Source organism: Pempheris klunzingeri, chromosome 5, assembly GCF_042242105.1.
Source record: "Pempheris klunzingeri isolate RE-2024b chromosome 5, fPemKlu1.hap1, whole genome shotgun sequence".
NCBI classification, from domain to species: Eukaryota; Metazoa; Chordata; class Actinopteri; order Acropomatiformes; family Pempheridae; genus Pempheris; species Pempheris klunzingeri.
Window position 1 is genome coordinate 12,506,229 of NC_092016.1, and position 14,052 is coordinate 12,520,280.

The window sequence follows — 14,052 nt, forward strand, 5'->3', positions numbered from 1 at the left end:
TATTACAAAAATCAACCAATGAAAGCATAATAACAGAATTTAGGGTTCATCATACAGCACTTGACGATGCTCCTCAATTACAATATTAAAAGTACACAGTGCATGTTACCACACCTGGTAATTAGTGTATATGCAAGTATATTTAGGTCACAGATGAACAGAAAATGTTTACTGCAGGCTGCGTCTCTGATGTTGTGGTCTCTACACAAACACTTATGTCTTTAGACCACAGGGGAAAACATGTGCTCTTGCGACCAGCAACTCATATGTTTTTGCTCTCTTACAGTCTTCCCATTATGCTGCTGAGGAGCAGACATATTCGTAACAGAACAGGGTCAAGTTGTATATTCTCTTGTATACTCCTTACTGTAATCACAACCAAACACACACGCATTGTTTGCCTCCTATGGTCCACTGACCTGAGAGCATTCTGCCCGCTGTATGTCCCCTCCATATTTACAAGGGTCTGTTTGTAAAAATACACACACACACACACACACACACACACACACAGGATTTGATTTATTTCTTAATCATCTGCCTGCCCAAACACTCTCTCCCAGCATCACTATTCTGTAGCTATTCGGCTATTCGGGCCTCAAATTAGCTATAAAATGTCTTTCAATCGCAGTCAGATGTAGCGTTTAGCATCAGATATGGTTTGATTGAAACGCATACTTAAAATATGCAAGCTCATATATATTTTTTCATAAATATCAGTCATAATTTTAATGCAAGCAGACACACGCAGAGCAGAACCAACTATTATAAATGAGACAGCTGTTCGATCTGCCCCACTGAGAGCCGTACGTTGCTGATGTTTGTAATTTAAGAACCAAAAGACATCGTGCGACATTTAAAACGTGGTTTCCATGGCATGTGGCTATTTGACAACTACTACCACTTTACTAGATCATCATTACCAGCTGTCTATCAAGTTATGCTGATGATATTTTTCATCTATCAAGTTTACACTTTACACCACAAGACAATAAACCTACCTGTGTGAATTCTTGAGTTGAGTAAGCCGTTTCTCAGAGAAGGAATAACGTATCTTTAGTGAAGTTGTGAAAAGATAAAAAAAAGCAGATATTTTTCATGCTTCCTCAAATATAATTAGATGCAAAAGCACCTTACACTATGCATGCTAACAGTTCCCCACCCACCATACTTCCTTTTTTTTTTTAGCTTCACTACTTTAATCCACCAATAAAGTAGAAAGTATGAAACGACTTACTGTGAGTGATTCTATCGAACTTAACAATGAAAACTTGCAGCCTTTGTTCCGTGAAAACCGGACAGTGCAAAGTAGACAATCAGAGGAAAATGATGCAAATTTAGTTTCCAATTTACAGAAGCTTATTTGCTGTTTAATACAAATTTTCTTTTCCATAAGGTGCACCCTTCCACGGAAATTGTGAAACAGGCACTGTTTCCATAATGCACATGTGTATACGTAGCTGTTTTACAATAATAGGATGAGTTATAGCTGAGATAATTGTCTCCATAGTGAGCGGTGATCGCCCACATGGAAGGAAGATACACAGCAGGTGGGAGGTGAACATACTGTACAAACATTGTACTACAAGCACTGCATCTCCTCTATAACTGGAAATGGTTAGGCAGCAAATCCTTCATGCACACCAAGGTTAACAGCAGTGTGTAGATTTGCAGTATATTTTATACTTAGTTGTGAGTTTATGTAGATGTCAGAGAGCTCACGAGTGCCCCGAGTGGACTGTATGCTACAGTATTACACTTACTGTTGTTTAGGGACATCAGTGTTATGGAAAAATAATTTTTTTACACACTGTTAGGCATTATTAATTTATGTTCACTGCATTCATCTTATTTCTATATCATTTATATTTGTGTTTCCACTTTCTGTTTCACATTGTCTGCTTCGGCTAAGGCTTCTGATGCCCTCCATTTCACGGAATGCTTTTCACAATTCCCCCCAAAAAATGCTTCCAAAAGACAGCATACAGGCATTCAGTATGCTGTGCAGATGAGCGACACAATTACACAACCCCCCCCACAACATAATGCAACTTAATAAACTGTTCTGGTCGATTGAGGCTACTGCCAGTAGAGAAATTGGTATTTCGATTGGTATTGGTATCTTTACCAACAGCACCTTGTGAGTCTGTGTGTGTGTGTGTGTGTGTGTTTATACGTCTGGCTGTGGGCAGATTTTGTCAACGCGATAGCATCCAGTCATGAAACTACACACAGGTGTGTAGTTAAGAATCCAATGAAGGCCGAGTTTGGACGTGGGTATGGTCCACACAAGGGCACTGGAAGTAGGGGGGTAGTGAGTAAGGGGACTTTAACCCCCAACACTTTATGTTCCTGCCCCACATTTGTTTTAAGGTGGCAGATCACTGTATCCCACCATCAACCATTATTATCACTAACGACTACTAATGACAGCTAACATGATACATCAGACATAGTCCACATATACACATAACAGTATTTTGTGGAAAAATCTGTTGACAATGACCATTACATGCTTAAAGAACAAAAAAAGATGACATGAGGAGAAGTTGTATTAAACATGTACTTGAATGTCCCTGTCCATATTTCACACAGCACACAAACTGATTTGACATCCCATTGCAAGTTCGTCTCTAGTTTTTTTTATTTTTTTGTTTATAACGCAAGTCTTCCTGTATGACTGGTGAAAGGTGGTACAGTTTAATTCAATAATCAGTCATTGTTTTAGCCCTTTATGGCTGTTATTTCTCTATACGTTGTGATTCAAGCAGATTAGTGATCTTGAATATATCAGACTATTATCTTCAGATATCTCTGCTGATAAAGTCTTTGTGCTGAAACAGTAAATTTGTTGAGTAAATCTATGAATGAGTGACTGATTCAGTGAAACTTTGTGGAGGGACTAGCTCTCTCCACAGAATAGCCTCTTACCCAGTATAGTAGGTGGCACCAGTCCAGAGAGTCCAAATGACCTTTGAAACCTAAAACCTGAGCCCGATTTACAAAATAGTGGCAAGAGACCTGCCCAGCAAGGGTTGGACATAAGATGTGGGCTTGTTGGTTAAACACAAATTAAGTTAGTCAAACCTCTGACAGTCTGATCCCTCCTCTGATGGACAGAATATTTTGGGTTCTTCAAGGAAGGCAGAGAATCGCATCTTACATTTTGGCTTAGAAAAACAACTCCGACAAGCCAAATGTGGCAATCACCACCAGTGTGTGAGCTGAGCTGCCGTTAGCAGGGCCAAGCACCAACAGGCTCAAACTGCTGTGTTCAACATTGCTAGATAACCACCCTATGATCCCTGTCTCAGGAGTGTATGAGTGTGTGAGTACACAAATCTGCATATGTGTGTGTGCATGTGCACGTGCGTGTATGGGCAAAAACACTAAAAATTGCATGTTCGCTACTCACTGTGCCCTCAGTGTGTTTACCAATCTCAAAGCCAACAGAGCAAGTGCTTTCACGAAGGGCTGCCAAAACACAGGAGACAGCTAATAAAAGATGGCATTCATTCTTATCCCGTACTTACTCACATGCCTGTGCACAGCAAAATGTCAAGACACACTCACTGTTATGGTCAGAGAAAAAAAAAACATGATTATTTGCTATCTGAATATACTAGGAGACCGAAACATCAGCTATTGATATAATTCAATGAATGCTGGAAAAAAATACAGCAATGGAAAATATTGTTACATTAGATTTGAGGTAATTGTATATTGGAGAGACAAATGAACACAATTCCAAGGAAACAGATCATTTCCACCTTGCATCAATACTGAATAATCAACACAATCCATTAGCGTACTTCATAACACGGCACACTTAAGTGGCATGGAAAATTCATGTAATGGGATATTATAATGTCTCACCAAACTACAAACTAAGCACTTCCAGTATTTCAAAGTCCTTGCTTGAGAGCACAAGATTCAATCAGTGAATTTCAATGCAGAGTGGAAGCAGCACTTGCTATTCAGCCTTCATATCAGTCAGTCAGCCTCAATCTCTGTCCCTCCTCCTCCTCTCTCTCCTCTTCCTGCCACAATGGAAAGCTTGTACTTGTGCCGATTGTGTATGTGCCTCACCAGCGCTCAGAGTGTAGGAGAAGCAAACGTGCACACGTGTGTTTGTACATGCATACATGCTGTCATCTAGACGATGTTACAGGCGGCCTGTGGAATGTGTGACGTGTTTCAATCAGTGCTGGTGGATGACATATTCAAGCAAGGGCTCTTCACCTAGCACCGGCTCATCAAGTTAAGCCATTTTGATTTTTGAGGGCTCCATTTATGTCTGTCTGTCTCCCCAGTTACCACCTGGCAGTGTGCGAGGTCCCTCCTTCTCCCTCCGTTATGCTCTGACCACTGGTGGGACTTCCCCTGCCGTCAGGACCCACAGACGACATTTATTTGCTGTGACCTCGGAGCACCCCGACAAACTGAGAAATCCACCGCTGAGCCCACTTCCACAGGCAAGAAGATGGAGAGACCAACAGAAAGAACGCCAGGAAGGCGGAAGGACTGACTCTGCTGCATGTCAGTCAAACACTAACCACTCCTTGATCCGAGGCAGAAAGTGTAATACTCTTTACTTCTAGACGGTCTGTAATTAAACCATGCACAACCACTCACACAAATACTTTCTCTTTCTCTTTCTCTCTGTTAATCCTTCTCTAAACTTAAAAAAAAAGCCAGTCTTCTGTGAAGCGACCCTTCACATGCTGCGAGAAAGATGCTGCTGGAAGCAATAATGTCACTTTGCATTTCATTGCTGCATCGCACACTGCCAGCACAGCATATGTATGGGCGGGAGAGTTGTTGTCAATTTGCAAAAAATGCATCATCGCATTAATATTAGAGGTAAATTTCAATTAATGCTGCAGTGTACAGCATGAGCACTGCACTGTCCATTTACCTGAGGGGCATCAAAATTATACAGTTTACCGCTTCCATATAAACTTTGCTTACTTACCGACGCAAAAACGACAGGTTGCACATCATGTCTCCAAAAAGCAACAACCAGTGTTTACAGCGCATGCAACAAATCCGTTTCACAAAGCAACTAATAATTCTTCTGTCTGACCTTAAAGTCAAGTCAAATCGTCAGTTCTAACATAGCTGCAGACACAGCTCAGCTGTGTTGCAGCGTGCACCCAAACAAAGAGCTGGTTGCTGAGGGGCACAGAACAAGATCATAACCCTTTAAAATGTCAGTCCCTCCAGCTCTACTACCACAGCGGGCAATACCCACTTTTCACGAACAGACCCTTTTCGACGTAGTGCCACAAGCAGACAGCTGTGACTAGAAATCAAAGCCTCACTAAGTGCGAAGTGACTTTACTGTTGATTTGAGGAAAGCACAAAGGATATGACACACTTGTGATGTATATTAATGACACGGTGAAAGGGGGCTTTCAAGCATGGAAACGAAGAGACATAAAGAACTGCTTGCTATCTGAATAGTTATCTTCTGATGCCACGTGAGATAAACAGACCAACTAGCTGAAGCCAGCTGGTGTTTCCTATTTGAGTTTGTGCTGAGGGACGGTGTCCTCTCAAGTGTTGAACACACAGAATCTTTTGCTTGCTTCCACTGTCCTTGCCAGCTCAAAGACCTACATGTAGCTCAACTCTTGAGGATATCTGTGAATAAGTAGATTGACAGGCTTTATCTGTCTATCATCACCTACAGATCAGTGGTCAGTGATGAATTGTGGGTATACTGTTACTGTACATATATATTCTTTATATCTGAGTCCAAAGGATGTATATAGTAGGTTACAATGATGTCTCCTATGAATCTAAATTTTCTATTTCAGAAATGAAACACACACACACACACACACACACACACACACACACACACACACACACACACACACACACACACACACACAGACACACACACACACACAGAGCCACTTATAGCTAAGCTAAGCAGCTATACAGTACTTCATGTTCTCTTGTCAACCTGATTATTTCATTTTGGTCCCATGGAAAAAACAAAACAGGAAAACAGCATTTACTGCAAAGCAGAGCACAAGATCTCCTAGCTAGATCAACGACAGTCTGTAGTTTCTCAAAACAAGCATCTGAGATGTAATAAAATAAAGGAAATAATTGTATTCAGCTGAAGCTCTACTTTGATCATAGGGCAGCTAAGATGTCCCAAAATGACAAATAGTGAAACAAGAATTTCATTATCTCCACAGAAACTTCAATAAGACGGGAAACACTAGAAGAGATTGTTTGGACACCTGTTATATATCTGTATTCTACAGAGGGGCATCACCACTGGATAGTTGTACATGTTCAGTTAAGTAGGTGGAGAGGGCAATATCATATAAACTTATTCTTAATTTAGTATCTGAAGAAAAGAGATTAAACCCATAAACCTGCAGGTTCTTGAGTTTAAAAAAAAAAAGTTTTCTGGCTAAACCACAAGAATAGTCACCATGAGTTCATGAATTTTGAACTGTTAAAACACATTTCTGAGTTCTAGTGGTGACGTCAATTAAGTTCCTTGTTACTGCCTGTGTTTTTGACTGTTGCGTGCACATCCATCAAAGCAAACCACATGCATACACATATTGAAACGCATCGAGTGCTTGCACTCTGTCAAGCCACTTTTTCGGCAACAAAGTTCCATAACTGGAAAGTGAAAGAGAAAAGCAACTGTGAGTCATTCTCTTTGTTTTATGTATAATGTCAATGAATGATTACTAGCTAATGTTTTACTCAAGTTTAAGAGACATGCGAGAGGGAAAAAGATCTCTGTAAAGGAGTGCCTTAGGAGACTAACTGTGGTCAGTGTATTCTCACAGGTAATGCCCCAAGGTTCCCCAAATGTTAAAAAATGTAAAGAATCAAACACTCAAGCCAGTAAATAAAAAATGAGCACAAAGACAGACTGGAAACCAAACAATGATCTGATCACAACATTAACATGCTCTTACTGATCAGAAGAACAGGACAGAAGGCGCTTCTTACTCCGACTGAAGGAAGCTACATTTAACCCTAAATTCAACCACAGGGCCACAAGGGCTTCCGCCACTTGTGGCCCTGTGGTTTCTTTGTTTGTTTAGTCGTTTGACTAAACGATTAGCTATGAACTGATGCTAAGCAGCCAACTTTGGAACAGCAGACTTCATCTGATACCTTAACTGTGCCTGTCAAGGATGCTTGACCAAAGCACAAATCAATAGTTAACGGAAGCTGCAAAAGAACTGCATTAATGTGATGAATCTTAATTTTAGAGGTTCTCTATACAAGATCTCAGTATCTCAGACAAATACAAATGTGCGCGTCCACCACCCCTTGCTGCTACTGCCGTGGTCGGGTCCCTCATTCTTTCTCATTCATTCTGTACATAACTGCTGACTGACAACCTCATTCAGCTTTTGTACTGCTGTGATAGATCAGTAGCTTGGCTGAGTCTAACACTGGACAGCAGCTCTGACTTGTGTTTCGGCTCAGTTTCACTGCGCTACAGATTCGCTCGCAAGGCGATTCATAGAATCGCACGTACTAACATGCACGTGGAGCTGTCCCGGCTACCATAACAAAAGTCAGAGAAGCTCACATTACAACACACACAGAGTGAGTGTGACTTCATTCTCTACTCAGATCAACATTACTCCAAATAGTTGCTTAATTCTATATCAGTGTCCGTAATGTTATATACACTTAAGTTAATTGTTGGCCAACAGAAGCCGACTGATGAACAAGAGAACAAATAACATAAGCAGAGGTTGGCATGTGTTCACCCTGAGCAACATGTCCTGACAGAGCAACTCCAGAGACGGCTTCTACAGACACACAGAGCCAATACTACGACAGACTTCAAGCCAGATAGGAAGTTTCTGTGTTTGCTTTGTTGTTTTAAGTAACTGCTGCATGTTCTCCAAACTGGCCTCGGGCGCCCCCACAAAGAGGGCATTCAGTGGGTGTGGGTGCATTGCGGAGGAGAGATGTGTCATATCAGTATCAGTAACTGACATTCATGTTGTAGTGACTGGTGATGCAAAAAAAGATTTTACAGTTCTAAGGATTTTCACTAATAAATGAGTTTTAGAAATAGCAGAGATGGTCAGTGATTTATTGACGTAGTAGAGCCTATCGTCTGATTATTCTAGTTTGTACACTTTTAATAGTTTAAAGCAAGTTAAGATGTAATGAATCTACATTTGCTTTAAATAACTAACATCAGTTCCTTACTTCACGAGTTTTGTGAGCTAAAAAAATGTAACATGCCGTGCCACTTTTTTGATTATTGTTCATTTTATAATTCGACAGGAATAATTTGTGTAGTACAAAGTCAGTTACTTATCCTTGTTATCCTTGTTTATTAGCTAGTCATTGATGTGACATTATCCAGGCACTGTTTAGTTATTTTTATTTAGTTATACCAATTATTTATAAGATAGATTTAACCTAGTTTTTGGATTTTTATAAAATCAACCCTTATTGTAGATGCTATTAAGGGTTGGAATTTTTCCAGCAATAGCTATTTAAAGTCGGAGTCCGCCATTCCAGCTGCTGCTCAAGGAAAGTTAGCTGCCCTAAAGAATTCAGGGAGTACTGAACCATACTGGCTGCTACCATGGGCATCGCCAAATCAACTAAAATGCAAAGTAAGGTTCTAATATATACACAGTTTTCCGGCTAAGCTGCTAAATATTAAGGATGATTCATTCCAAACATATCTGATTTGTTCTTATAAGAAATAATTCTCTCATGAGAAATTTTCCACATGGCACCTACTTGTCAGAGGGGCTCACATGGTGTCCAGACCCACAGTGGAGACAGTATGACAGACAGCCAATAAGCCTAAGGGAGCTTGAACTAAAGGGTGAACAATTGGCACAGGTCTCCTCCTCTTATTCTTGTAAAATTAATTCAACTGTGTACAATACAGTATGTGCAACTGTGCGATTGTTAACAGGGGGAGATAATATATGATATTTATGACATATGATAATTACAGTGTACAAAAATATAGACTACTGCATTTCTTGACCCTCCTGAGTCATCTCAGCTGTGTTCTTCTTCATCTCTCCAGAAAATAGGAGAAATATTTCTATGGCTGACAACGGGCAAATTTTCTCTCCAGCACTCCACAAATGACTTGTGTTAACCATTTGATGACGTGCGCTGTATCTCACGGAGTACAGATGAAAGAAAGGGCAGTGACAGTCACAGACTGCACAGCAAGTGTTTCTCTATTTAAGAAAATGAATGACAGGAAGCAACAGTGGTTTCTCCAGGTGTTGTCTAACCTGCATTTCCCTTCTAATATCTTTTTCAAAGGAAATAAACTGTGAGACAAAATGGAGATAGACTGAGTTTCCAACAAATGCAGCTGGGTATAGCAGCGAAAAAGGAGGCCTGACCTCTTTTTCTGAATGAATGAAAATGACCTACGCTGTGGGCCTGCATGAATCTAAATTGAGTCACCAAGGGTATCCTGTGCAACAGTGTTCTGTTTGATTTAGAAACTGCTCCCTTGCTGATTCGAGGCAGGACAGGGGATGGCTGTGCCCGCTGGGCCTTGTGGTGAAAATGTTACAATGGCAGACGTCTCCAGCAGCCAGCCTGCTCCCAGACACGGCACCGGGCAAGTGAAGCAACACAAATGCAATTAGTTGTAGGAGGCACAGACACACACGTGTACACACATCACACACAAGCAAAGGCTGTCACAGAGGATGTGTTCTTGGACAAACACAACATCTAACTCCTGTTGCTGCCTGTGTCACATTTGGATAGAGACTGAGAAAAAGCTCACAACCCGTGGCCTCTTTCTGTATGGGGGTGTCACTCTCAGCTCATTGGTGATGAAAGTTCAATCTCAGACAATGTGTTAAATGTAAACAAATATATATATATATATATATATATATATATATATATATATATATATACATATATATATGCCAACTCATTCATTACAATATTCCGTAATAACAACACCTTTTGCTAAACTTAAGGGTTAATTAGAACTTCAACGGGCACAATCCCTGTTACACCATATTAACACAAGTTGTACAGTACATTAATGTACAGCCAATGCAGGATTGGTGTCTTCAGGGGCAGTGCTATCATGATACATATTATTAAAAAATACTGCTATTATATTGCAATTAAAGCAGTGACATTTGCACATATGTGGTGAGAGTCCATGTAGCTTTGCGGTGTAGCAGAGCATTATCTTGTTTAAGGAGGGTAGTTAAATTTGGTTAAATGTGTCAAGCAGCATGTAATTTAGTGACTTATGTGTTAAACAGGTTTGTTTTGGTCTCAGCGTCTGGATTCATTAACCTGAGCCGTAAGCGCGAGATAAAAAAAAACGACTTACTAGTGCACTCAGAGATCCATTCCCACTTTTAGAAATCAAACATCAGCCATTATGATTGAATTCTGAAGCCAACGCATGCCTTTAAAGTGCTGTTAGATGCTAGCTTAAGGAAAAGTGTCTGTGTTCAATATTAATGGGAAAGGCCCAAAATTCTCTCTTGAAAAATATTTTATTCAAAAGAAGAGTGCGCCTTAATGGCCAATGTCACTTTTTTCATGTTGATTTAAAAAAAAAAAGTGTTCATCACGTTAAGGATGAACACAGGCTGCGTTTGTGGGGGTGTTTGCTTGACTGACAAGTGCCTCAGCCTTTCACAGTCGGCCACAGCAGTTGCCGCTTCCCCGTCTCACCACAGCCCCCACAGGTTTCCCAATCTTGGCTCAAACTAGGATTTTCTGGCTCCAGTAACTTACAAAACAGGCTAAAGTTCTGTTATCCAAACATCCTTTCAAAAACCTACAGGTCTGTGGGTCCCTTCAGACTATAGTTACAAGCCACGTAGGATCTGTTATATATATATACACCTCTTCAGTGATCCAGACATAAAAAAAAACGACAAATGTAAGACACAAGCTAGCCTTGCAAACACTGTCAAATCTAGATCCACTAGGAAAAAAAAGGCCATAAATCATGGTTAAATGTTTTTGCAGTCAACTTATTACAGCACATCTGTGGTTTGAAGCCTTTACCACAGCATGAAAGGGAATACTGGTGTGAGGATTTATTACAGCTTTATTGCACATGGCTTACGACTTAATTTGACGGTGATTCCGAGGTACATTTCATAATGTCACATATCCACAAACAGATTTAAGAATGGGGTTTGCTCACTGGGAGACACATTTCCCCATAAGGATCTATGCAACATCATGGCGTCAGCATACAGGCTCACACAGGCACACAAAGTAGTGACCCCCTTCCCTCCTCCCCTGTTTTGCTGTGTGAGTGGAGCCCCTCTGCCTGCCTCCATGGCCTCTAGCTGACCTCCCTCCGCCTGCAGACGGAACACCTAACATTGCTTCCCCACCTGTAGAGATGGCTGGAGAGAACAGGGCCCACTTCAAAGCATGCAGTGATTGGGCCATGATTACCGTGGGCTCTTGACTCATTTCATCTCCTCTGAAGGTCTTAACTCTGGAGGAATCGGGCATGGAGACATGGGATTTATTTTGCAAGGAAACAGGAGATTTAAGCCCCCTTTGCAGATGCTTTTCGGGGTCCACAAGATGATTTATTTGGCTCATTCTTTTAGATCCTTGACTAATGATACCAGCGGAAAAATACACCATTGCTGCTGGGTCCCCTGGTGCAAAACATGTATCAATGTAAATGTGAGACGTTATCTTAATACTGCAACCTGTGTTTTTTTTTAGCTTATGATGATAACTTTTGCTGCTCAGGGTTTTGAAGTAGGTGGGGGCAATTGGCACAGATGTTTGCAAAGGAATGTCATTTTGTATCAGTTGAGAGGCAGTTTGATAAAGCGGCAGTGCCACAGTGACATGAAAGCCCAACTGGGTTCAACAACAACCGTCATCTCTGCTCTGCTTTTCTGTAGCTAAATGCCAGTGACAGGAACAGAATTCACTGTGGTAACTGATCAGGTGCCAAGCGCCCTCTCCCCAGTGCCCTGCTGCACTGAAGCCCTCTGTGGAGCTGGCATGGCCTGGCTTGCCCTGGCAGCCATGGGCCCTGCTTTGTATCTCTGCCCCGACCATTCAAGCTGTCTCCAAATCAGACTCGACTGCTGTCAGCTGCCCGTCTCCCAAGCTGGTGTTAAGCATTTGGACGGGGGCAATAGGTGGCTAAATAAGTTATTCAGTTGAGACAGCAAACAAGTTGATTTGATGTAAATCATCATCTTCCAAATGACCAGGAAGGAAACCGTGGTGAGTTTATTCCACTAGTGTTGCACCTAGCTCAAATAAAAACTGCTTGGATTAAAGATAGATTGAAGATATTATGTAGGTCTTTGTCAGCGGACATGATTATGGTTTTAAAATACCATAGCAATGAATTAGTGAGCTCACCATCTTTACAAGGCAGTCGTAGTTGGTAGATATTGTGAACCAGGCCAACAATAAAAGAAACGTATATGAGCACCAGGATTAAACCAGGCAGTGGCATTTGCAGTTATTGTATGGCTTCCTATATTTTAAGATGAGCAGATAGTGAAACTGCTGTGATTTATTGCATGAAACCTATAGCAGTTGTGTATTTCATCACCATCTACATGTTAAGCCATCTGGCCCATAAAAAAAAAACACACTGTGATAATTGATATTCCAGGTCTGTAAAAAAGAATCACAGCCTTCAAGGCTTCAAAACCTCAATAAGGCAATTTGTTTGAGGATAAGCCACCATCACAAAATATGCCCAGCTGTCTCAGATATTATATTGCTACTGTATGTTCCTACATCACAAAGGTCTGTGACTAAGCATGCAGATTCAACACCACATCCATGTTTACAGACGTCTCATCCCAAACCGTCGAGGAGATTTGTGGCCTCGATGCATTTGCCTTCGACCTAAATTTTATAAAAAGGTATTCGCACGGAACCTGAAGTTGAATGCATCGAGGCACGTACTCGCATAAAGGCAGGTGCACCTGTCTGCAGTGGTAGCCTATTGTGTTAACTATCAAATGAGCCATGAATCGGCCTGTCGCGCTGTATGTGGGTGGGTGGGAAACAAAAACATGTCTGACTCTTACCGTTCTGTTTTCAGTCATTACTCCCCATCCTAAGGTTTTCGGTCCAGACCTCTGACGATCCGTTAATTCCTATCAGGCTGCCTCACTCTCTCCCTCTCCCTCGCTCATCCCCATGTCATGTTTCTCCGCTGCAGCAGAACAAAGCCACGCCTCCTCCGACTGACGCGTGACGTCAGCCGGCGACGATGACGCCCTCGGTTACACATCCCGGAAGTAGCCGCGAGAGGCCGCTGTGTCTCAACAAAAACAAACCACTTCAACTCGGTTTTAAACCAAATCTCAGGAATAAATAGCGTCCAGCAGCGTAGGGCTTCATCAAAACGACAACAATGATACGTTAGAAAGAAAACAAATGCTCGGGTTGAATGTATCACAGTGTTTTAAACCGCAAAGAACGGTAAGACTGTTAAAACTAGCTTAATTTAAGCTAACAGAAATCAATTATTCTTCCATAAAGCAATATAGTCCGAGAAAAGTTGCTCACAAAACCAGTAAAAGTAGCTTATGAATTGTTTTCTTCTTTCTTTTCAAATTAAAGTGTCCCCTTTAGCTTTAAAAAACACAAAACTTAATCTGTAAGCCATCATCAGTCCACTTAATGCATTTTAGCTGGGCTAGCTATAACTTAATTAAACCTAGTGTTAGCTAACGTCAAATCTTTCATCATGCAGTTGAAGCCTGTGGCGTATGACGGTCACCCATTTTATATTTAGTTTATATAAATCCACACCATAGATAGGCTATCTAAATAATCCGGTTTTGACTTTTGGCTGCATTATATAACATCATCCTAGTGACAGACTTAGACATTTCAGTACCTACCAGTAAATTGTAGCCACAGGTGTGTCTTTACAAAGGTATTTTGTTTTGTCAGGGGTTGTCAGAACCGGAACCTTGTTTGTAATTAGCAGGCTAAACACTGTGCAAACAGACAAACACTCCATTGCATTAATATGAATTGTGGGAAATGTGTGTACTA

At 41.1% G+C, this 14,052-nt stretch overlaps 1 protein-coding gene across 1 annotated transcript in view; it reads right to left on the minus strand.

Annotated features, from left to right (window-relative positions):
* otud7a (OTU deubiquitinase 7A) overlaps positions 1 to 13,159 on the minus strand; it is a 36,974-nt gene extending 23,815 nt beyond the window's left edge. The window contains exon 1 of the mRNA XM_070831266.1: positions 13,074 to 13,159. The gene's annotated coding sequence lies outside the window, so the exon portion shown is untranslated. The remainder of the gene's footprint in view (positions 1 to 13,073) is intronic.
* Positions 13,160 to 14,052: the final 893 nt, after the last annotated feature.